The sequence below is a fragment of the Chiloscyllium punctatum genome, chromosome 3 (assembly GCF_047496795.1).
Source record: "Chiloscyllium punctatum isolate Juve2018m chromosome 3, sChiPun1.3, whole genome shotgun sequence".
NCBI classification, from domain to species: Eukaryota; Metazoa; Chordata; class Chondrichthyes; order Orectolobiformes; family Hemiscylliidae; genus Chiloscyllium; species Chiloscyllium punctatum.
In genome coordinates, this window is record NC_092741.1 from 2,052,124 (window position 1) to 2,078,469 (window position 26,346).

A 26,346-nucleotide genomic window follows, 5' to 3' on the forward strand; every position below is an offset into this window, starting at 1 on the left:
AGGGATAGTGTTTAATCCGAACAGGAGGGATATAAATCAGGGATAGTGTTCAATCCGAACGGGAGGGATATAAATCAGGGATAGTGTTCAATCCGAACAGGAGTGATATAAATCAGGGCTAGTGTTCAATCCGAATGGGAGTGATATAAATCAGGGATAGTGTTCATCCTGAACGGGAGGGATATAAATCAGCGATAGTGTTTAATCCGAACAGGAGGGATATAAATCAGGGATAGTATTCAATCCGAACAGGAATGATATAAATCAGGGATAGTGTTGAACCTGAACAGGAGCGATATAAATCAGGGATAGTGTCTAATCCGAAAGGGAGGGATATAAATCAGGGATAGTGTTCAATCCAGACAGGAGGGATATAAATCAGGGATAGTGTTTAATCAGAACAGGAGGGATATAAAGCAGGGATAGTGTTCAATCCGAATGGGAGGGATATAAATCTGGGAAAGTGTTCATCCTGAACGGGAGGGATATAAATCAGGGATAGTGTTCAATCCAAACAGGAGGGATATAAATCAGGGATAGTGTTCAATCCAAACAGGAGGGATATAAATCAGGGATAGTGTTCAATCTGAACAGGAGGGAGATAAATCAGGGATAGTGTTCAATCCGAACGGGATGGATAGAAATCAGGGATAGTGTTCATCCTGAATGAGAGGAATGTAAATCAGGGATAATGTTCAATCTGAACAGGAGGGAAATAAATCAGGGATAGTGTCTAATCCGAAAGGGAGGGATATAAATCAGGGAAAGTGCTCAATTCGAACAGGAGGGGTATAAATCAGGGAGAGTGTTCTGTCCGAACAGGAGGGATATAAATCAGGGAGAGTGTTCAGTCCGAAATGGAGGGATATAAATTAGGGATAGTGTTCAATCCGAACGGGAGGGCTATAAATCAGGGAGAGTGTTCAGTCCGAACGGGAGGGATATAAATCAGGGATAGTGTTCAATCTGAACAGGAGGGATATAAATCAGGGATAGTGTTCAATCCGAACAGGAGGGATATAAATCAGGGTTAGAGTTCAATCCGAACAGGAGGGAGATAAATCAGGGTTAGAGTTCAATCCGAACAGGAGGGATATAAATCAGGGATAGTGTTCAATCTGAACAGGAGGGATATAAATCAGGGATAGTGTTCATGCTGAACGGGAGGGATATAAATCAGGGATAGTGTTCAATCTGAACAGGAGGGATATAAATCAGGGACAGTGTTGAATCCGAACGGGAGGGATATAAATCAGGGATAGTGTTCAATCCGAACGGGAGGGATATAATTCAGGGATAGTGTTCAATCCGAACGGGACGGATATAAATCAGGGATTGTGTTCAATCCGAACGGGAGGGATATAAATCAGGAATAGTGTTCAGTCTGAACGGGAGGAATATAAATCAGGGATAGTGTTCAATCCGAACAGGACGAATATAAATCAGGGATAGGGTTCAATCCGAACGGTATGGATATAAATCAGGGATAGTGTTCAATCACAGCAGGATGGACATAAATCAGGGATAGTGTTCAATCTGAACGAGAGGCATATAAATCAGGGATAATGTTCAATCCGAATGGGAGGGATATAAATTCGGGATAGTGTTCGTGCTGAAGAGGAGGGATATAAATCAGGGATAGTGTTCAATCCGAACGGGAGGGATATAAATCAGGGATTGTGTTCAATCAGAACAGGAGGGATATAAATCAGGGATAGTGTTCAATCTGAACAGGAGGGAAATAAATCAGGGTTAGTGTCTAATCCGAAAGGGAGGGATATAAATCAGGGAAAGTGCTCAATTCGAACAGGAGGAAGATAAATCAGGGATAGTGTTCAATCTGAACAGGAGGGAGATAAATCAGGGCTAGTGTTCAATCTGAACAGGAGGGAGATAAATCAGGGAGAGTGTTCAATCCGAACAGGGGGGATATAAATCGGGGATAGTGTTCAATCCGAACGGGATGGATAGAAATCAGGGATAGTGTTCATCCTGAATGAGAGGAATGTAAATCAGGGATAGTGTTCAATCTGAACAGGAGGGAAATAAATCAGGGATAGTGTCTAATCCGAAAGGGAGGGATATAAATCAGGGAAAGTGCTCAATTCGAACAGGAGGGGTATAAATCAGGGAGAGTGTTCAGTCCGAACAGGAGGGATATAAATTAGGGATAGTGTTCAATCCGAACGGGAGGGCTATAAATCAGGGAGAGTGTTCAGTCCGAACGGGAGGGATATAAATCAGGGATAGTGTTCAATCTGAACAGGAGGGATATAAATCAGGGATAATGTTCAATCCGAACGGGAGGGCTATAAATCAGGGTTAGAGTTCAATCCGAACAGGAGGGATATAAATCAGGGATAGTGTTCATTCCGAACAGGAGGGATATAAATCAGGGATAGTGTTCATTCCGAACCGGAGGGATATAAATCAGGGATAGTGTTCAATCCGAACAGGAGGGATATAAATCAGGGATAGTGTTCATTCCGAACAGGAGGGATATAAATCAGGGATAGTGTTCAATCCGAACAGGAGGGATATAAATCAGGGATAGTGTTCATTCCGAACGGGAGGGATATAAATCAGGGATAGTGTTCATTCCGAACGGGAGGGATATAAATCAGGGATAGTGTTCATTCCTAACGGGAGGGATATAAATCAGGGATAGTGTTCAATCCGAACAGGAGGGATATAAATCAGGGATAGTGTTCATTCCGAACAGGAGGGATATAAATCAGGGATAGTGTTCAATCCGAACAGGAGGGATATAAATCAGGGATAGTGTTCAATCCGAACGGGAGGGATATAAATCAGGGATAGTGTTCATTCCAAACAAGAGGGATAGAAATCAGGGATAGTGTTCATTCCGAACGGGAGGGCTATAAATCAGGGAGAGTGTTCAGTCCGAACGGGAGAGATATAAATCAGCGATAGTGTTCAATCAGAACGGGATGGATATAAATCAGGGATAGTGTTCAATCAGAACGGGAGGGGTATAAATCAGGGATAGTGTTCAATCTGAACAGGAGGGATATAAATCAGGGATAGTGTCTAATCCGAACAGGAGGGATATAAATCAGGGATAGTGTTCAGTCCGAACGGGAGGGGTATAAATCAGGGATAGTGTTCAGTCCGAACGGGAGGGGTATAAATCAGGGATAGTGTTCAGTCCGAACGGGAGGGGTATAAATCAGGGAGAGTGTTCAGTCCGAACGGGAGGGATATAAATCAGGGATAGTGTTCAGTCCGAACAGGAGGGATATAAATCAGGGATTCTGTTCAATCTGAACAGGGGGGTTTTAAATCAGGGATAGTGTTCAGTCCGAACGGGAGGGGTATAAATCAGGGATAGTGTTCAGTCCGAACGGGAGGGGTATAAATCAGGGAGAGTGTTCAGTCCGAACGGGAGGGATATAAATCAGGGATAGTGTTCAGTCCGAACAGGAGGGATATAAATCAGGGATAGTGTTCAATCCGAACGGGAGGAATATAAATCATGGATAGTGTCTAATCCAAAAGGGAGGGATATAAATCAGGGATAGTGTTCAATCTGAACAGGAGGGATATAAATCAGGGATAGTGTTCAATCCGAACGGGAGGAATATAAATCATGGTTGGGGCCTAATCCAAAAGGGAGGGATATAAATCAGGGATAGTGTTCAATCCGAACTGGAGGGATATAAATCAGGGATAGTGCTCAATCTGAACAGGAGGAATATAAATCATGGATAGTGTTCAATCCGAGCAGGAGGGATATAAATCAGGGCTAGTGTCCAATCCGAATGGGAGTGATATAAATCAGCGATAGTGTTTAATCTGAGCAGGAGGGATATAAATCAGGGATAGTGTTTAATCCGAACAGGAGGGATATAAATCAGGGATAGTGTTCAATCCGAACGGGAGGGATATAAATCAGGGATAGTGTTCAATCCGAACAGGAGTGATATAAATCAGGGCTAGTGTTCAATCCGAATGGGAGTGATATAAATCAGGGATAGTGTTCATCCTGAACGGGAGGGATATAAATCAGCGATAGTGTTTAATCCGAACAGGAGGGATATAAATCAGGGATAGTATTCAATCCGAACAGGAATGATATAAATCAGGGATAGTGTTGAATCTGAACAGGAGCGATATAAATCAGGGATAGTGTCTAATCCGAAAGGGAGGGATATAAATCAGGGATAGTGTTCAATCCAGACAGGAGGGATATAAATCAGGGATAGTGTTTAATCAGAACAGGAGGGATATAAAGCAGGGATAGTGTTCAATCCGAATGGGAGGGATATAAATCTGGGAAAGTGTTCATCCTGAACGGGAGGGATATAAATCAGGGATAGTGTTCAATCCAAACAGGAGGGATATAAATCAGGGATAGTGTTCAATCCAAACAGGAGGGATATAAATCAGGGATAGTGTTCAATCCGAACAGGAGGGATATAAATCAGGGATAGTGTTCAATCCGAGCAGGAGGGATATAAATCAGGGATAGTGTTCATCCGGAACAGGAGGGATATAAATCAGGAATAGTGTTCAATCCGAACAGGAGGGATATAAATCAGGGAGAGTGTTAATCCTGAACGGGAGGGATTTAAATCAGGGATAGTGTTTAATCTGAACAGTAGGGATATAAATCAGGGATAGTGTTCAATCCGAATAGGAGGAATATAAATCAGGATTGTGTTCAATCCGAACAGGAGGGATATAAATCTGGGTCGAGTTCAATCTGAACGGAAGGGGATAGTGTTCAATCTGAACGGGTGGGAAATATACCAGGGATAGTGTTGAATCTGAACGGAAGGGATATAATTTAGGAATACTGTTCAATCCGAACGGGAGGCATATAAATCATGGATAGTGTTCAATCAGCACGGGAGGGATATAAATCAGGGATAGTGTTCAATCCAGACAGGAGGGATATAAATCAGGGATAGTGTTTAATCAGAACAGGAGGGATATAAAGCAGGGATAGTGTTCAATCCGAGCAGGAGTGATATAAATCAGGAATAGTGTTCAATCCGAATGGGAGGGATATAAATCTGGGAATGTGTTCATCCTGAACGGGAGGGATATAAATCAGGGATAGTCTTGAATCTGAACAGGAGGGATATAAATCAGGAATAGTGTTCAATTCGGAACAGGAGGGATATAAATCAGGGATAGTGTTCCATCTGAACGGGAGGGATATAAATCATGGATAGTGTTCAATCAGCACGGGAGGGATATAAATCAGGGATAGTGTTCAATCTGAACAGGAGGGATATAAATCAGGGATAGTGTTCAATCTGAACAGGCCGGATATAAATCAGGGATAGTTTTCAATCCGAACAGGAGGGATATAAATCAGGGTTAATGTTCAATCCGAACAGGAGGGATATAAATCAGGGATAGTGTTCAATCCGAACAGGAGGGAGATAAATCAGGGATCGTGTTCAATCCGAACGGGATGGATATAAATCACGGATAGTGTTCAATCTGAACAGGAGGGATATAAATCAGGGATAGTGAAATAAATCAGGGATAGTGTCCAATCTGAACAGCAGGGAGATAAATCAGGGATAGCGTTCAATCCGGACGGGAGGGAAATAAATCAGGGAGAGTGTTCAATCTGAACAGGAGGGATATAAATCTGGGACAGTGTTCATGCTGAACGGGAGGGATATAAATCAGGGATAGTGTTCATGCTGAACAGGATGGATATGCATCAGGGATAGTTTTCAATCCGAACAGGAGGGATATAAATCAGGGATAGTGTTCAATCTGAACAGGAGCGATATAAATCAGGGATAGTTTTCAATCTGAACGGGAGTGATATAAATCAGGGATAGTTTTCAATCTGAACCGGAGGGACATAAATCAGGGATAGTGTTCAATCCGAACAGGATGGATATAAATCAGGGATAGTGTTCAATCCAAACGGGAGGGATATAAATCAGGGATAGTTTTCAATCCGATCAGGATTGACGGATATAAACCAGCAATAGTGCTCAATCCGAACAGGATTGATATAAATCAGGGACAGTGTTCATGGTGAACAGGTGGGATATGAATCAGGGATAGTGTTCAATCCGAACGGGATGGATATAAATCAGGGATAGTGTTCAATCCGAACGGGATGGATATAAATCAGGGATAGTGTTCAATCTGAATGGGTGGGATATAAATCTGGGATAGTGTTCAATCCGAACATGAGGGATATAAATCAGGGATAGTATTCAATCCGAACAGGAATGATATAAATCAGGGATAGTGTTGAATCTGAACAGGAGGGATATAAATCAGGGATAGTGTCTAATCCGAAAGGGAGGGATATAAATCAGGGATAGTGTTCAATCCAGACAGGAGGGATATAAATCAGGGATAGTGTTTAATCAGAACAGGAGGGATATAAAGCAGGGATAGTGTTCAATCCGAGCAGGAGGGATATAAATCAGGGATAGTGTTCAATCCGAATGGGAGGGATATAAATCTGGGAAAGTGTTCATCCTGAACGGGAGGGATATAAATCAGGGATAGTGTTCAATCCAAACAGGAGGGATATAAATCAGGGATAGTGTTCAATCCAAACAGGAGGAATATAAATCAGGGATAGTGTTCAATCCGAGCAGGAGGGATATAAATCAGGGATAGTGTTCAATCCGAATGGGAGGGATATAAATCTGGGAAAGTGTTCATCCTGAACGGGAGGGATATAAATCAGGGATAGTGTTCAATCCAAACAGGAGGGATATAAATCAGGGATAGTGTTCAATCCGAACGGCAGGGGGTATAAATCAGGGATAGTGTTCAATCCGAGCAGGAGGGATTTAAATCAGGGATAGTGTTCAATCCAGACAGGAGGGATATAAATCAGGGATAGTGTTCAATCCGAGCAGGAGGGATATAAATCAGGGATAGTGTTCATCCGGAACAGGAGGGATATAAATCAGGAATAGTGTTCAATCCGAACAGGAGGGATATAAATTAGGGAGAGTGTTCATCCTGAACGCGTGGGATGTAAATCATGGATAGTGTTAATCCTGAACGGGAGGGATTTAAATCAGGGATAGTGTTTAATCTGAACAGTAGGGATATAAATCAGGGATAGTGTTCAATCCGAATAGGAGGAATATAAATCAGGATTGTGTTCAATCCGAACAGGAGGGATATAAATCTGGGTCGAGTTCAATCTGAACGGAAGGGGATAGTGTTCAATCTGAACGGGTGGGAAATATACCAGGGATAGTGTTGAATCTGAACGGAAGGGATTTAATTTAGGAATAGTGTTCAATCCGAACGGGAGGGATATAAATCAGGGATAGTGTTCAATCCAGACAGGAGGGATATAAATCAGGGATAGTGTTTAATCAGAACAGGAGAGATATAAAGCAGGGATAGTGTTCAATCCGAGCAGGAGTGATATAAATCAGGAATAGTGTTCAATCCGAATGGGAGGGATATAAATCTGGGAATGTGTTCATCCTGAACGGGAGGGATATAAATCAGGGATAGTCTTGAATCTGAACAGGAGGGATATAAATCAGGAATAGTGTTCACTTCGGAACAGGAGGGATATAAATCAGGGATAGTGTTCCATCTGAACGGGAGGGATATAAATCATGGATAGTGTTCAATCTGAACAGGAGGGATATAAATCAGGGATAGTGTTCAATCTGAACAGGCCGGATATAAATCAGGGATAGTTTTCAATCCGAACAGGAGGGATATAAATCAGGGTTAATGTTCAATCCGAACAGGAGGGATATAAATCAGGGATAGTGTTCAATCCAAACAGGAGGGAGATAAATCAGGGATCGTGTTCAATCCGAACGGGATGGATATAAATCACGGATAGTGTTCAATCTGAACAGGAGGGATATAAATCAGGGATAGTGAAATAAATCAGGGATAGTGTCCTATCTGAACAGCAGGGAGATAAATCAGGGATAGCGTTCAATCCGGAGGGGAGGAATATAAATCAGGGATAATGTTCAATCCAGACAGGAGGGATATAAATCAGGGATAGTGTTTAATCAGAACAGGAGGGATATAAAGCAGGGATAGTGTTCAATCCGAGCAGGAGGGATATAAATCAGGGATAGTGTTCAATCCGAATGGGAGGGATATAAATCTGGGAAAGTGTTCATCCTGAACGGGAGGGATATAAATCAGGGATAGTGTTCAATCCAAACAGGAGGGATATAAATCAGGGATAGTGTTCAATCCAAATAGGAGGGATATAAATCAGGGATAGTGTTCAATCCGAGCAGGAGGGATATAAATCAGGGATAGTGTTCAATCCGAACGGGAGGGATATAAATCAGGGATAGTGTTCAATCCGAGCAGGAGGGATTTAAATCAGGGATAGTGTTCAATCCAGACAGGAGGGATATAAATCAGGGATAGTGTTCAATCCGAGCAGGAGGGATATAAATCAGGGATAGTGTTCATCCGGAACAGGAGGGATATAAATCAGGAATAGTGTTCAATCCGAACAGGAGGGATATAAATTAGGGAGAGTGTTCATCCTGAACGCGAGGGATGTAAATCATGGATAGTGTTAATCCTGAACGGGAGGGATTTAAATCAGGGATAGTGTTTAATCTGAACAGTAGGGATATAAATCAGGGATAGTGTTCAATCCGAATAGGAGGAATATAAATCAGGATTGTGTTCAATCCGAACAGGAGGGATATAAATCTGGGTCGAGTTCAATCTGAACGGAAGGGGATAGTGTTCAATCTGAACGGGTGGGAAATATACCAGGGATAGTGTTGAATCTGAACGGAAGGGATTTAATTTAGGAATAGTGTTCAATCCGAACGGGAGGCATATAAATCATGGATAGTGTTCAATCAGCACGGGAGGGATATAAATCAGGGATAGTGTTCAATCCAGACAGGAGGGATATAAATCAGGGATAGTGTTTAATCAGAACAGGAGAGATATAAAGCAGGGATAGTGTTCAATCCGAGCAGGAGTGATATAAATCAGGAATAGTGTTCAATCCGAATGGGAGGGATATAAATCTGGGAATGTGTTCATCCTGAACGGGAGGGATATAAATCAGGGATAGCCTTGAATCTGAACAGGAGGGATATAAATCAGGAATAGTGTTCAATTCGGAACAGGAGGGATATAAATCAGGGATAGTGTTCCATCTGAACGGGAGGGATATAAATCATGGATAGTGTTCAATCTGAACAGGAGGGATATAAATCAGGGATAGTGTTCAATCTGAACAGGCCGGATATAAATCAGGGATAGTTTTCAATCCGAACAGGAGGGATATAAATCAGGGTTAATGTTCAATCCGAACAGGAGGGATATAAATCAGGGATAGTGTTCAATCCGAACAGGAGGGAGATAAATCAGGGATCGTGTTCAATCCGAACGGGATGGATATAAATCACGGATAGTGTTCAATCTGAACAGGAGGGATATAAATCAGGGATAGTGAAATAAATCAGGGATAGTGTCCAATCTGAACAGCAGGGAGATAAATCAGGGATAGCGTTCAATCCGGACGGGAGGGATATAAATCAGGGATAGTGTTCAATCTGAACAGGAGGGATATAAATCTGGGACAGTGTTCATGCTGAACGGGAGGGATATAAATCAGGGATAGTGTTCATGCTGAACAGGATGGATATGCATCAGGGATAGTTTTCAATCCGAACAGGAGGGATATAAATCAGGGATAGTGTTCAATCTGAACAGGAGCGATATAAATCAGGGATAGTGTTCAATCAGAACGGGAGGTATATAAATCAGGGATAGTTTTCAATCCAAACGGGAGGGATATAAATCAGGGATAGTTTTCAATCCGATCAGGATTGACGGATATAAACCAGCAATAGTGCTCAATCCGAACAGGAATGATATAAATCAGGGACAGTGTTCATGGTGAACAGGTGGGATATGAATCAGGGATAGTGTTCAATCCGAACGGGATGGATATAAATCAGGGATAGTGTTCAATCTGAATGGGTGGGATATAAATCTGGGATAGTGTTCAATCCGAACGTGAGGGATATAAATCAGGAATAGTGCTCAATGCGAACAGGAGGGATATAAATCAGGGATAGTGTTCAATCTGAACAGGATGGATATAAATCAGGGAAAGTGATCAATCTGAACAGGAGGGATATAAATCAGGGATAGTGTTCAATCTGAACAGGAGGGATATAAATCAGGGATAGTGTTCAATCTGAACAGGAGGGATATAAATCAGGGATAGTGTTCAATCCGAACAGGGGGGATATAAATCAGGGATAGTGTTCAATCCGAATAGGAGGGATATCAATCAGGGATAGTGTTCAATCCGATCAGGAGGGATATAAATCAGGGATAGTGTTCAATCCGAACAGGAGCAATATAAATCAGGGATAGTGATCAGTCCGAACTGGAGGGATATAAATCAGGGATAGTGATCAATCCGAACAGGAGGGATATAAATCCGGGCTAGTGTTCAATTGGAACAGGAGGGATATAAATCAGGGATAGTGTTCAATCAGAACGGGAGGGATATCAATCAGGGATAGTGTTCAATCTGAACAGAACGGGATATAAATCAGGGATAGTGTTCAATCCGAAAGGAGGGATATAAATCTGGGATAGTGTTCAATGTGTAAAGGAGGGATGTAAATCAGGGATAGTGTTCAATCTGAAAAGGAGGGATATAAATCAGGGATAATGTTCAATCCGAACAGACGGGATATAAATCTGGGATAGTGTTCAATCTGAAAAGGATGGAAATAAATCAGGGATAATGTACAATCTGAAAAGGAGGGATATAAATCAGGGATAATGTACAATCTGAAAAGGAGGGATATAAATCAGGGATAGTGTTCAAACCGAACGGCAGGGATATAAATCAGGGATAGTGTTCAATCTGAACAGGAGGGATATAAATCAGGGATAGTGTTCAATCTGAACAGGAGGGATATAAATCTGGGACAGTGTTCATGCTGAACGGGAGGGATATAAATCAGGGATAGTCTTCAATCCGAACAGGAGGGACAGAAATCAGGGATAGTGTTCATGCTGAACGGGAGGGATATAAATCAGGGATAGTGTTCAATCCGAACGGGAGGGATATAAATCAGGAATAGTGTTCAATCCGAATGGGAGGGATATAAATCTGGGAATGTGTTTATCCTGAACGGGAGGGATATAAATCAGGGATAGCCTTGAATCTGAACAGGAGGGATATAAATCAGGAATAGTGTTCAATTCGGAACAGGAGGGATATAAATCAGGGATAGTGTTCCATCTGAACGGGAGGGATATAAATCATGGATAGTGTTCAATCTGAACAGGAGGGATATAAATCAGGGATAGTGTTCAATCTGAACAGGCCGGATATAAATCAGGGATAGTTTTCAATCCGAACAGGAGGGATATAAATCAGGGTTAATGTTCAATCCGAACAGGAGGGATATAAATCAGGGATAGTGTTCAATCCGAACAGGAGGGAGATAAATCAGGGATCGTGTTCAATCCGAACGGGATGGATATAAATCACGGATAGTGTTCAATCTGAACAGGAGGGATATAAATCAGGGATAGTCTTCAATCCGAACAGGAGGGACAGAAATCAGGGATAGTGTTCATGCTGAACGGGAGGGATATAAATCAGGGATAGTGTTCAATCCGAACGGGAGGGATATATATCAGGGATAGTGTTCAATCCGAACAGGATGGATATGTATCAGGGATAGTTTTCAATCCGAACAGGAGAGATATAAATCAGGGATAGTGTTCAATCTGAACAGGAGCGATATAAATCAGGGATAGTGTTCAATCTGAACGGGAGGGATGTAAATCAGGGATAGTGTTCAATCGGAACAGGAGGGATATAAATCAGGGAGAGTGTTCAATCGGAACAGGATGGATATAAATGAGGGATAGTGTTCAATCAGAACGGGAGGGATATAAATCAGGGATAGTTTTCAATCCAAACGGGAGGGATATAAATCAGGGATAGTTTTCAATCCGAACAGGATTGACGGATATAAACCAGCAATCGTGCTCAATCCGAACAGGATTGATATAAATCAGGGACAGTGTTCATGGTGAACAGGTGGGATATGAATCAGGGATAGTGTTCAATCCGAACAGGAGGGATATAAATCAGGGATAATGTTCAATCCGAACGGGAGGGATATAAATCAGGGATAGTGTTCAAACCGAACGGGAGGGATATAAATCAGGGATAGTGATCAATCCGAACAGGAGGGATATAAATCAGGGATAGTGTTCAATTGGAACAGCAGGGATATAAATCAGGGATAGTGTTCAATCAGAACGGGAGGGATATAATTCAGGGATAGTGTTCAATCCGAAAGGAGGGATATAAATCTGGGATAGTGTTCAATTTGAACAGGAGGGATATAAATCAGGGATAGTGTTCAATCCGAAAGGAGGGATATAAATCTGGGATAGTGTTCAATCTCAAAGGAGGGATATAAATCTGGGACAGTGTTCAATGTGTAAAGGAGGGATGTAAATCAGGGATAGTGTTCAAACCGAACGGGAGGGATATAAATCAGGGATCGTGTTCAATCCGAACAGGAGGGATATAAATCAGGGATAGTGTTCAATCTGAACAGGAGGGATATAAATCAGGGATAGTGTTCAATCTGAACAGGAGGGACATAAATCAGGGATAGTTTTCAATCTGAACGGGAGGGATATAAATCAGGGATAGTGTTCATTCTGAATGGGATGGATATAAATCAGGGATAGTGTTCAATCTGAACAGGAGGGATATAAATCAGGGATAGTCTTCAATCCGAACAGGAGGGATATAAATCAGGGATAGTGTTCAATCCGAATAGGAGGGATATAAATCAGGGATAGTGTTCAATCCGAACGGGAGGGATATAAATCAGGGATAGTGTTCAAGCCGAACGGGAGGGCTATAAATCAGGGATAGTGTTCAATCCGAATAGGAGGGATATAAATCAGGCATAGTGTTCAATCCGAACGGGAGGGATATAAATCAGGGATAGTGATCAATCCGAACTGGAGTGATATAAATCAGGGATAGTGATCAATCCGAACAGGAGGGATATAAATCAGGGATAGTGATCAATCCGAACAGGAGGGATATAAATCAGGGATAGTGTTCAATCAGAACGGGAGTGATATGAATCATGGATAGTGTAAATCCTGAACGGGAGGGATTTAAATCAGGGATAGTGTTTAATCTGAACAGTAGGGATATAAATCAGGGATAGTGTTCAATCCGAATAGGAGGAATATAAATCAGGATTGTGTTCAATCAGAACAGGAGGGATATAAATCAGGGATAGTCTTCAATCCGAACAGGAGGGACAGAAATCAGGCATAGTGTTCAATCTGAACGGGAGGGATGTAAATCAGGGATAGTGTTCAATCGGAACAGGAGGGATATAAATCAGGGATAGTTTTCAATCTGAACGGAAGTGATATAAATCAGGGATAGTGTTCAATCTGAACAGGAGGGATATAAATCTGGGACAGTGTTCATGCTGAACGGGAGGGATATAAATCAGGGATAGTGTTCAATCCGAACGGGAGGGATATAAATCAGGGATAGTGATCAATCTGAACGAGAGTGATATAAATCAGGGATAGTGTTCAATCTGAACAGGAGGGATATAAATCAGGGATAGTGTCTAATCCGAACAGGAGGGATATAAATCAGGGATAGTTTTCAATCCAAACGGGAGGGATATAAATCAGGGATAGTTTTCAATCCGATCAGGATTGACGGATATAAACCAGCAATAGTGCTCAATCCGAACAGGATTGATATAAATCAGGGACAGTGTTCATGGTGAACAGGTGGGATATGAATCAGGGATAGTGTTCAATCCGAACGGGATGGATATAAATCAGGGATAGTGTTCAATCCGAACGGGATGGATATAAATCAGGGATAGTGTTCAATCTGAATGGGAGGGATATAAATCAGGGACAGTGTTCAATCTTAACAGGATGGATATAAATCAGGGATAGTGTTCAATCTTAACAGGATGGATATAAATCAGGGATAGTGTTCAATCCGAATAGGTGGGATATAAATCAGGGATAGTGTTCAATCCGTTCAGGAGGGATATAAATCAGGGATAGTGTTCAATCCGAACAGGAGGGATATAAATCAGGGATAGTGTTCAATCCGAACGGGAGGGATATAAATCAGGGATAGTGTTCAATCCGAACAGGAGGGATATAAATCAGGGATAGTGTTCAATCAGAACGGGAGTGATATGAATCAGGGATAGTGTTCAAACCGAACTGGAGGGATATAAATCAGGGATAGTGTTCAATCTGAACAGGAGGGATATAAATCAGGGATAGTGTTCAATCTGAACAGGAGGGATATAAATCAGGGATAGTGTTCAAACCGAACTGGAGGGATATAAATCAGGGATAGTGTTCAATCTGAACAGGAGGGATATAAATCAGGGATAGTTTTCAATCTGAACGGGATGGATATAAATCAGGGATAGTGTTCAATCTGAACAGGAGGGATATAAATCTGGGACAGTGTTCATGCTGAATGGGAGGGATATAAATCAGGGATAGTGTTCAATCCGAACGGGAGGGATATAAATCAGGGATAGTCTTCAATCCGAACAGGAGGGACAGAAATCAGGGATAGTGTTCATGCTGAACAGGAGGGATATAAATCAGGGATAGTGTTCAATCTGAACGGGAGGGATGTAAATCAGGGATAGTGTTCAATCCGAACAGGATGGATATGCATCAGGGATAGTTTTCAATCCGAACAGGAGAGACATAAATCAGGGATAGTGTTCAATCTGAACAGGAGCGATATAAATCAGGGATAGTGTTCAATCTGAACGGGAGAGATGTAAATCAGGGATAGTGTTCAATCGGAACAGGAGGGATATAAATCAGGGACGGTGTTCAATCGGAACAGGAGGGATATAAATCAGGGATAGTTTTCAATCTGAACGGGAGTGATATAAATCAGGGATAGTGTTCAATCTGAACAGGAGGGATATAAATCTGGGATAGTGTTCAATCCGAACGGGAGGGACATAAATCAGGGATAGTGTTCAATCCGAACAGGAGGGATATAAATCAGGGATAGTGTTCAATCTGAACAGGAGGGATATAAATCAGGGACAGTGTTCATGCTGAACGGGAGGGATATAAATCAGGGATAGTGTTCAATCTGAACAGGAGGGATATAAATCTGGGATAGTGTTCAATCCGAACGGGAGGGATATAAATCAGGGATAGTGTTCAATCCGAACAGGGGGGATATAAATCAGGGATAGTGTTCAATCTGAACAGGAGGGATATAAATCAGGGACAGTGTTCATGCTGAACGGGAGGGATATAAATCAGGGATAGTGTTCAATCTGAACGGGAGTGATATAAATCAGGGATAGTGTTCAATCTGAACAGGAGGGATATAAATCAGGGATAGTGTCTAATCCGAACAGGAGGGATATAAATCAGGGATAGTTTTCAATCCAAACGGGAGGGATATAAATCAGGGATAGTTTTCAATCCGATCAGGATTGACGGATATAAACCAGCAATAGTGCTCAATCCGAACAGGATTGATATAAATCAGGGAGTGTGTTCATGGTGAACAGGTGGGATATGAATCAGGGATAGTCTTCAATCCGAACGGAATGGATATAAATCAGGGATAGTGTTCAATCCGAACGGGATGGATATAAATCAGGGATAGTGTTCAATCTGAACGGGAGGGATATAAATCAGGGACAGTGTTCAATCTTAACAGGATGGATATAAATCAGGGATGGTGTTCAATCTTAACAGGATGGATATAAATCAGGGATAGTGTTCAATCTTAACAGGATGGATATAAATCAGGGATAGTGTTCAATCTGAACAGGAGGGATATAAATCAGGGATAGTGTTCAATCCGAATAGGAGGGATATAAATCAGGGATAGTGTTCAATCCGTTCAGGAGGGATATAAATCAGGGATAGTGTTCAATCCGAACAGGAGGGATATAAATCAGGGATAGTGTTCAATCCGAACGGGAGGGATATAAATCAGGGATAGTGATCAATCCGAACAGGAGGGATATAAATCAGGGATAGTGTTCAATTGGAACAGCAAGCAGAAAATCAGGGATAGTGTTCAATCAGAACGGGAGGGATATAAATCAGGGATAGTGTTCAATCCGAACGGGATGGATATCAATCAGGGATAGTAGTCAATCCGAACGGGATGGATATAAATCTGGGATAGTGTTCAATCTGAACAGGAGGGATATAAATCAGGGATAGTGTTCAATCCAAAAGGAGGGATATAAATCTGGGATAGTGTTCAATCTGAACAGGAGGGATATAAATCAGGGATAGTGTTCAATCCGAAAGGAGGGATATAAATCTGGGATAGTGTTCAATCTCAAAGGAGGGATATAAATCTGGGACAGTGTTCAATGTGTAAAGGAGGGATGTAAATCAGGGATAGTGTTCAATCTGAAAAGGAGGGATATAAATCAGGGATAGTGTTCAATCCGAACAGACGGGATATAAATCAGGGACAGTGTTCAATCTGAAAAGGAGGGTTATAAATCAGGGATAATGTACAATCTGAAAAGGAGGGATATAAATCAGGGATAGTGTTCAATGTGAACAGGAGGGATATAAATCAGGGATAGTGTTCAATCCGAACAGGAGAGATATAAATCAGGGATAGTGTTCACTCTGAACAGGAGGAATATAAATCAGGGATAGTTTTCAATCTGAACGGGAGGGGTATAAATCAGGGATAGTGTTCAATCTAAACGGGAGGGATATAAATCAGGAATAGTGTTCAATCTGAACAGGAGCGATATAAATCAGGGATAGTGTTCAATCCGTTCAGGAGGGATATAAATCAGGGATAGTGTTCAATCTGAACGGGAGTGATATAAATCAGGGATAGTGTTCAATCGGAACAGGAGGGATATAAATCAGGGATAGTTTTCAATCTGAACGGGAGTGATATAAATCAGGGATAGTGTTCAATCGGAACAGGAGGGATATAAATCAGGGATAGTGTTCAATCGGAACAGGAGGGATATAAATCAGGGATAGTTTTCAATCTGAACGGGAGTGATATAAATCAGGGATAGTGTTCAATCGGAACAGGAGGGATATAAATCAGGGATAGTGTTCAATCGGAACAGGAGGGATATAAATCAGGGATAGTTTTCAATCTGAACGGGAGTGATATAAATCAGGGATAGTGTTCAATCCGAACGGGAGGGATATAAATCAGGGATAGTGTTCAATCCGAACGGGATGGATATAAATCAGGGATAGTGTTCAATCCGATCAGGATTGACGGATATAAACCAGCAATAGTGCTCAATCCAAACAAGATTGATATAAATCAGGGACAGTGTTCATGGTGAACAGGTGGGATATGAATCAGGGATAGTGTTCAATCCGAACGGGATGGATATAAATCAGGGATAGTGTTCAATCTGAACGGGAGGGATGTAAATCAGGAACAGTGTTCACGATGAACAGGAGGAATATAAATCGGGGAGAGCGTACAATCCGAACGGTACGGATATAAATCAGGGATAGTGTTCAATCCGAACGTGAGGGATACAAATCAGGAATAGTGTTCAATCTGAACAGGAGGGATATAAATCAGGGAAAGTGATCAATCTGAACAGGAGGGATATAAATCAGGGATAGTGTCCAATCCGAACAGCGGGGATATAAATCAGGGATAGCATTCAATCCGAATAGGAGGGATATAAATCAGGGATAGTGTTCAATCCGAACGGGAGGGATATAAATCAGGGATAGTGTTCAATCCGAACAGGATGGATATGCATCAGGGATAGTTTTCAATCCGAACAGGAGAGATATAAATCAGGGATAGTGTTCAATCTGAACAGGAGCGATATAAATCAGGGATAGTGTTCAATCTGAACGGGAGGGATGTAAATCAGGGATAGTGTTCAATCGGAACAGGAGGGATATAAATCAGGGAGAGTGTTCAATCGGAACAGGATGGATATAAATCAGGGATAGTGTTCAATCAGAATGGGAGGGATATAAATCAGGGATAGTTTTCAATCCAAACGGGAGGGATATAAATCAGGGATAGTTTTCAATCCGAACAGGATTGACGGATATAAACCAGCAATCGTGCTCAATCCGAACAGGATTGATATAAATCAGGGACAGTGTTCATGGTGAACAGGTGGGATATGAATCAGGGATAGTGTTCAATCCGAACAGGAGGGATATAAATCAGGGATAGTGTTCAATCCGAACGGGAGGGATATAAATCAGGGATAGTGTTCAAACCGAACGGGAGGGATATAAATCAGGGATAGTGATCAATCCGAACAGGAGGGATATAAATCAGGGATAGTGTTCAATTGGAACAGCAGGGATATAAATCAGGGATAGTGTTCAATCAGAACGGGAGGGATGTAAATCAGGGATAGTGTTCAAACCGAATGGGAGGGATATAAATCAGGGATCGTGTTCAATCCGAACAGGAGAGATATAAATCAGGGATAGTGTTCAATCTGAACAGGAGGGATATAAGTCAGGGATAGTGTTCATTCTGAATGGGATGGATATAAATCAGGGATAGTGTTCAATCTGAACAGGAGGGATATAAATCAGGGATAGTCTTCAATCTGAACAGGAGGGATATAAATCAGGGATAGTGTTCAATCCGAACGGGAGGGATATAAATCAGGGATAGTCTTCAATCCGAACAGGAGGGATATAAATCAGGGATAGTGTTCAATCCGAATAGGAGGGATATAAATCAGGGATAGTGTTCAATCCAAACGGGAGGGATATAAATCAGGGATAGTGATCAATCCGAACTGGAGTGATATAAATCAGGGATAGTGATCAATCCGAACAGGAGGGATATAAATCAGGGATAGTGATCAATCCGAATAGGAGGGATATAAATCAGGGATAGTGTTCAATCAGAACGGGAGTGATATGAATCATGGATAGTGTTAATCCTGAACAGGAGGGATTTAAATCAGGGATAGTGTTTAATCTGAACAGTAGGGATATAAATCAGGGATAGTGTTCAATTGGAACAGCAAGCATAAAATCAGGGATAGTGTTCAATCAGAACAGGAGGGAAATAAATCAGGGATAGTGTTCAATCTGAACAGGAGGGATATAAATCAGGGATAGTGTTCAATCAGAACGGGAGTGATATGAATCAGGGATAGTGTTCAAACCGAACTGGAGGGATATAAATCAGGGATAGTGTTCAATCTGAACAGGAGGGATATAAATCAGGGATAGTGTCTAAACCGAACAGGAGGGATATAAATCAGGGATAGTGTTCAATCTGAACAGGAGGGATATAAATCAGGGATAGTGTTCAATCTGAACAGGAGGGATATAAATCAGGGATAGTGTTCAAACCGAACTGGAGGGATATAAATCAGGGATAGTGTTCAATCTGAACAGGAGGGATATAAATCAGGGATAGTTTTCAATCTGAACGGGATGGATATAAATCAGGGATAGTGTTCAATCTGAACAGGAGGGATATAAATCTGGGACAGTGTTCATGCTGAACGGGAGGGATATAAATCAGGGATAGTGTTCAATCCGAACGGGAGGGATATAAATCAGGGATAGTCTTCAATCCGAACAGGAGGGACAGAAATCAGGGATAGTGTTCATGCTGAACAGGAGGGATATAAATCAGGGATAGTGTTCAATCTGAACGGGAGGGATGTAAATCAGGGATAGTGTTCAATCCGAACAGGATGGATATGCATCAGGGATAGTTTTCAATCCGAACAGGAGAGATATAAATTAGGGATAGTGTTCAATCTGAACAGGAGCGACATAAATCAGGGATAGTTTTCAATCTGAACGGGAGGAATGTAAATCAGGGATAGTGTTCAATCGGAACAGGAGGGATATAAATCAGGGACAGTGTTCAATCGGAACAGGAGGGATATAAATCAGGGATAGTTTTCAATCTGAACGGGAGTGATATAAATCAGGGATAGTGTTCAATCTGAACAGGAGGGATATAAATCTGGGACAGTGTTCATGCTGAACGGGAGGAATATAAATCAGGGATAGTGTTCAAACCGAACGGGAGGGATATAAATCAGGGATAGTGTTCAATCTGAACAGGAGAGATATAAATCAGGGATAGTTTTCAATCTGAACAGGAGGGATAGAAATCAGGGATAGTAGTCAATCCGAACGGGATGGATATCAATCAGGGATAGTAGTCAATCCGAACGGGATGGATATAAATCTGGGATAGTGTTCAATCTGAACAGGAGGGATATAAATCAGGGATAGTGTTCAATCCAAAAGGAGGGATATAAATCTGGGATAGTGTTCAATCTGAACAGGAGGGATATAAATCAGGGATAGTGTTCAATCCGAAAGGAGGGATATAAATCTGGGATAGTGTTCAATCTCAAAGGAGGGATATAAATCTGGGACAGTGTTCAATGTGTAAAGGAGGGATGTAAATCAGGGATAGTGTTCAATCTGAAAAGGAGGGATATAAATCAGGGATAGTGTTCAATCCGAACAGACGGGATATAAATCAGGGACAGTGTTCAATCTGAAAAGGAGGGTTATAAATCAGGGATAATGTACAATCTGAAAAGGAGGGATATAAATCAGGGATAGTGTTCAATGTGAACAGGAGGGATATAAATCAGGGATAGTGTTCAATCCGAACAGGAGAGATATAAATCAGGGATAGTGTTCACTCTGAACAGGAGGAATATAAATCAGGGATAGTTTTCAATCTGAACGGGAGGGGTATAAATCAGGAATAGTGTTCAATCTGAACAGGAGGGAAACAAATCAGGGATAGTGTTCAATCTGAACAGGAGGGATATAAATCAGGGATAGTTTTCAATCTGAACGGGAGGGATATAAATCAGGGATAGTGTTCAATCCGTTCAGGAGGGATATAAATCAGGGATAGTGTTCAATCTAAACGGGAGGTGTATAAATCAGGGATAGTGTTCAATCTGAATGGGAGGGAGATAGATCAGGGATAGTGTTCAATCGGAACAGGAGGGATTTAAATCAGGGATAGTTTTCAATCTGAACGGGAGTGATATAAATCAGGGATAGTGTTCAATCCGAACGGGAGGGATATAAATCAGGGATAGTGTTCAATCCGAACGGGAGGGATATAAATCAGGGATAGTGTTCAATCCGATCAGGATTGACGGATATAAACCAGCAATAGTGCTCAATCCAAACAAGATTGATATAAATCAGGGACAGTGTTCATGGTGAACAGGTGGGATATGAATCAGGGATAGTGTTCAATCCGAACGGGATGGATATAAATCAGGGATAGTGTTCAATCTGAACGGGAGGGATGTAAATCAGGAACAGTGTTCACGATGAACAGGAGGAATATAAATCGGGGAGAGCGTACAATCCGAACGGTACGGATATAAATCAGGGATAGTGTTCAATCCGAACGTGAGGGATATAAATCAGGAATAGTGTTCAATCTGAACAGGAGGGATATAAATCAGGGAAAGTGATCAATCTGAACAGGAGGGATATAAATCAGGGATAGTGTCCAATCCGAACAGGGGGGATATAAATCAGGGATAGCATTCAATCCGAATAGGAGGGATATAAATCAGGGAGAGTGTTCAATCCGAACGGGAGGGATATAAATCAGGGATAGTGTTCAATCCGAACAGGATGGATATGCATCAGGGATAGTTTTCAATCCGAACAGGAGAGATATAAATCAGGGATAGTGTTCAATCTGAACAGGAGCGATATAAATCAGGGATAGTGTTCAATCTGAACGGGAGGGATGTAAATCACGGATAGTGTTCAATCGGAACAGGAGGGATATAAATCAGGGAGAGTGTTCAATCGGAACAGGATGGATATAAATCAGGGATAGTGTTCAATCAGAATGGGAGTGATATAAATCAGGGATAGTTTTCAATCCAAACGGGAGGGATATAAATCAGGGATAGTTTTCAATCCGAACAGGATTGACGGATATAAACCAGCAATCGTGCTCAATCCGAACAGGATTGATATAAATCAGGGACAGTGTTCATGGTGAACAGGTGGGATATGAATCAGGGATAGTGTTCAATCCGAACAGGAGGGATATAAATCAGGGATAGTGTTGAATCCGAACGGGAGGGATATAAATCAGGGATAGTGTTCAAACCGAACGGGAGGGATATAAATCAGGGATAGTGATCAATCCGAACAGGAGGGATATAAATCAGGGATAGTGTTCAATTGGAACAGCAGGGATATAAATCAGGGATAGTGTTCAATCAGAACGGGAGGGATATAAATCAGGGATAGTGTTCAATCCGATAGGAGGGATATAAATCTGGGATAGTGTTCAATTTGAACAGGAGGGATATAAATCAGGGATAGTGTTCAATCCGAAAGGAGGGATATAAATCTGGGATAGTGTTCAATCTCAAAGGAGGGATATAAATCTGGGACAGTGTTCAATGTGTAAAGGAGGGATGTAAATCAGGGATAGTGTTCAATCCGAACAGGAGAGATATAAATCAGGGATAGTGTTCAATCTGAACAGGAGGGATATAAATCAGGGATAGTGTTCATTCTGAATGGGATGGATATAAATCAGGGATAGTGTTCAATCTGAACAGGAGGGATATAAATCAGGGATAGTCTTCAATCTGAACAGGAGGGATATAAATCAGGGATAGTGTTCAATCCGAACGGGAGGGATATAAATCAGGGATAGTCTTCAATTCGAACAGGAGGGATATAAATCAGGGATAGTGTTCAATCCGAATAGGAGGGATATAAATCAGGGATAGTGTTCAATCCGAACGGGAGGGATATAAATCAGGGATAGTGTTCAAACCGAACGGGAGGGCTATAAATCAGGGATAGTGTTCAATCCGAATAGGAGGGATATAAATCAGGGATAGTGTTCAATCCGAACGGGAGGGATATAAATCAGGGATAGTGATCAATCCGAACTGGAGTGATATAAATCAGGGATAGTGATCAATCCGAACAGGAGGGATATAAATCAGGGATAGTGATCAATCCGAATAGGAGGGATATAAATCAGGGATAGTGTTCAATCAGAACGGGAGTGATTTGAATAATGGATAGTGTTAATCCTGAACGGGAGGGATTTAAATCAGGGATAGTGTTTAATCTGAACAGTAGGGATATAAATCAGGGATAGTGTTCAATTGGAACAGCAAGCATAAAATCAGGGATAGTGTTCAATCAGAACAGGAGGGAAATAAATCAGGGATAGTGTTCAATCTGAACAGGAGGGATATAAATCAGGGATAGTGTTCAATCAGAACGGGAGTGATATGAATCAGGGATAGTGTTCAAACCGAACTGGAGGGATATAAATCAGGGATAGTGTTCAATCTGAACAGGAGGGATATAAATCAGGGATAGTGTTCAAACCGAACTGGAGGGATATAAATCAGGGATAGTGTTCAATCTGAACAGGAGGGATATAAATCAGGGATAGTGTTCATGCTGAACGGGAGGGATATAAATCAGGGATCGTGTTCAATCCGAACGGGAGGGATATAAATCAGGGATAGTCTTCAATCCGAACAGGAGGGACAGAAATCAGGGATAGTGTTCATGCTGAACAGGAGGGATATAAATCAGGGATAGTGTTCAATCTGAACGGGAGGGATGTAAATCAGGGATAGTGTTCAATCCGAACAGGATGGATATGCATCAGGGATAGTTTTCAATCCGAACAGGAGAGATATAAATTAGGGATAGTGTTCAATCTGAACAGGAGCGATATAAATCAGGGATAGTGTTCAATCTGAACGGGAGGGATGTAAATCAGGGATAGTGTTCAATCGGAACAGGAGGGATATAAATCAGGGACAGTGTTCAATCGGAACAGGAGGGATATAAATCAGGGATAGTTTTCAATCTGAACGGGAGTGATATAAATCAGGGATAGTGTTCATTCTGAACAGGAGGGATATAAATCTGGGACAGTGTTCATGCTGAACGGGAGGGATATAAATCAGGGATAGTTTTCAATCTGAACGGGAGTGATATAAATCAGGGATAGTGTTCAATCTGAACAGGAGGGATATAAATCAGGGATAGTGTCCAATCCGAACAGGAGGGATATAAATCAGGGATAGTTTTCAATCCAAACGGGAGGGATATAAATCAGGGATAGTTTTCAATCCGATCAGGATTGACGGATATAAACCAGCAATAGTGCTCAATCCGAACAGGATTGATATAAATCAGGGACAGTGTTCATGGTGAACAGGTGGGATATGAATCAGGGATAGTGTTCAATCCGAACGGGATGGATATAAATCAGGGATAGTGTTCAATCCGAACGGGATGGATATAAATCAGGGATGGTGTTCAGTCTTAACAGGATGGATATAAATCAGGGATAGTGTTCAATCTTAACAGGAGGGATATAAATCAGGGATAGTGTTCAATCTTAACAGGAGGGATATAAATCAGGGATAGTGTTCAATCCGAATAGGAGGGATATAAATCAGGGATAGTGTTCAATCCGTTCAGGAGGAATATAAATCAGGGATAGTGTTCAATCCGAACAGGAGGGATATAAATCAGGGATAGTGTTCAATCCGAACGGGAGGGATATAAATCAGGGATAGTGATCAATCCGAACAGGAGGGATATAAATCAGGGATAGTGTTCAATTGGAACAGCAAGCAGAAAATCAGGGATAGTGTTCAATGAGAACGGGAGGGATATAAATCAGGGATAGTGTTCAATCCGAAAGGAGGGATATAAATCTGGGATAGTGTTCAATCTGAACAGGAGGGATATAAATCAGGGATAGTGTTCAATCCGAAAGGAGGGATATAAATCTGGGATAGTGTTCAATCTCAAAGGAGGGATATAAATCTGGGACAGTGTTCAATGTGTAAAGGAGGGATGTAAATCAGGGATAGTGTTCAATCTGAAAAGGAGGGATATAAATCAGGGATAGTGTTCAATCCGAACAGACGGGATATAAATCAGGGACAGTGTTCAATCTGAAAAGGAGGGTTATAAATCAGGGATAATGTGCAATCTGAAAAGGAGGGATATAAATCAGGGATAGTGTTCAATCCGAACAGACGGGATATAAATCAGGGACAGTGTTCAATCTGAAAAGGAGGGTTATAAATCAGGGATAGTGTTCAATGTGAACAGGAGGGATATAAATCAGGGATAGTGTTCAATCCGAACAGGAGAGATATAAATCAGGGATAGTGTTCACTCTGAACAGGAGGAATATAAATCAGGGATAGTTTTCAATCTGAACGGGAGGGGTATAAATCAGGGATAGTGTTCAATCTGAACAGGAGCGATATAAATCAGGGATAGTGTTCAATCCGTTCAGGAGGGATATAAATCAGGGATAGTGTTCAATCTGAACAGGAGGGATATAAATCAGGGATAGTTTTCAATCTGAACGGGAGGGGTATAAATCAGGGATAGTGTTCAATCTAAACGGGAGGGATATAAATCAGGAACAGTGTTCAATCTGAACAGGAGCGATATAAATCAGGGATAGCGTTCAATCTGAACGGGAGGGAGATAAATCAGGGATAGTGTTCTATCTAAACGGGAGGGATATAAATCTGGGATAGTGTTCAATCGGAACAGGAGGGATATAAATCAGGGATAGTTTTCAATCTGAACGGGAGTGATATAAATCAGGGATAGTGTTCAATCTGAACGGGAGGGAGATAAATCAGGGATAGTGTTCAATCGGAACAGGACGGATATAAATCAGGGATAGTTTTCAATCTGAACGGGAGTGATATAAATCAGGGATAGTGTTCAATCCGAACGGGAGGGATATAAATCAGGGATAGTGTTCAATCCGAACGGGAGGGATATAAATCAGGGATAGTGTTCAATCCGATCAGGATTGACGGATATAAACCAGCAATAGTGCTCAATCCAAACAAGATTGATATAAATCAGGGACAGTGTTCATGGTGAACAGGTGGGATATGAATCAGGGATAGTGTTCAATCTGAACGGGATGGATATAAATCAGGGATAGTGTTCAATCCGAACGGGATGGATATAACTCAGGGATAGTGTTCAATCTGAACGGGAGGGATGTAAATCAGGAATAGTGTTCACGATGAACAGGAGGAATATAAATCGGGGAGAGCGTACAATCCGAACGGTACGGATATAAATCAGGGATAGTGTTCAATCCGAACGTGAGGGATATAAATCAGGAATAGTGTTCAATCTGAACAGGAGGGATATAAATCAGGGAAAGTGATCAATCTGAACAGGAGGGATATAAATCAGGGATAGTGTCCAATCCGAACAGGGGGTATATAAATCAGGGAT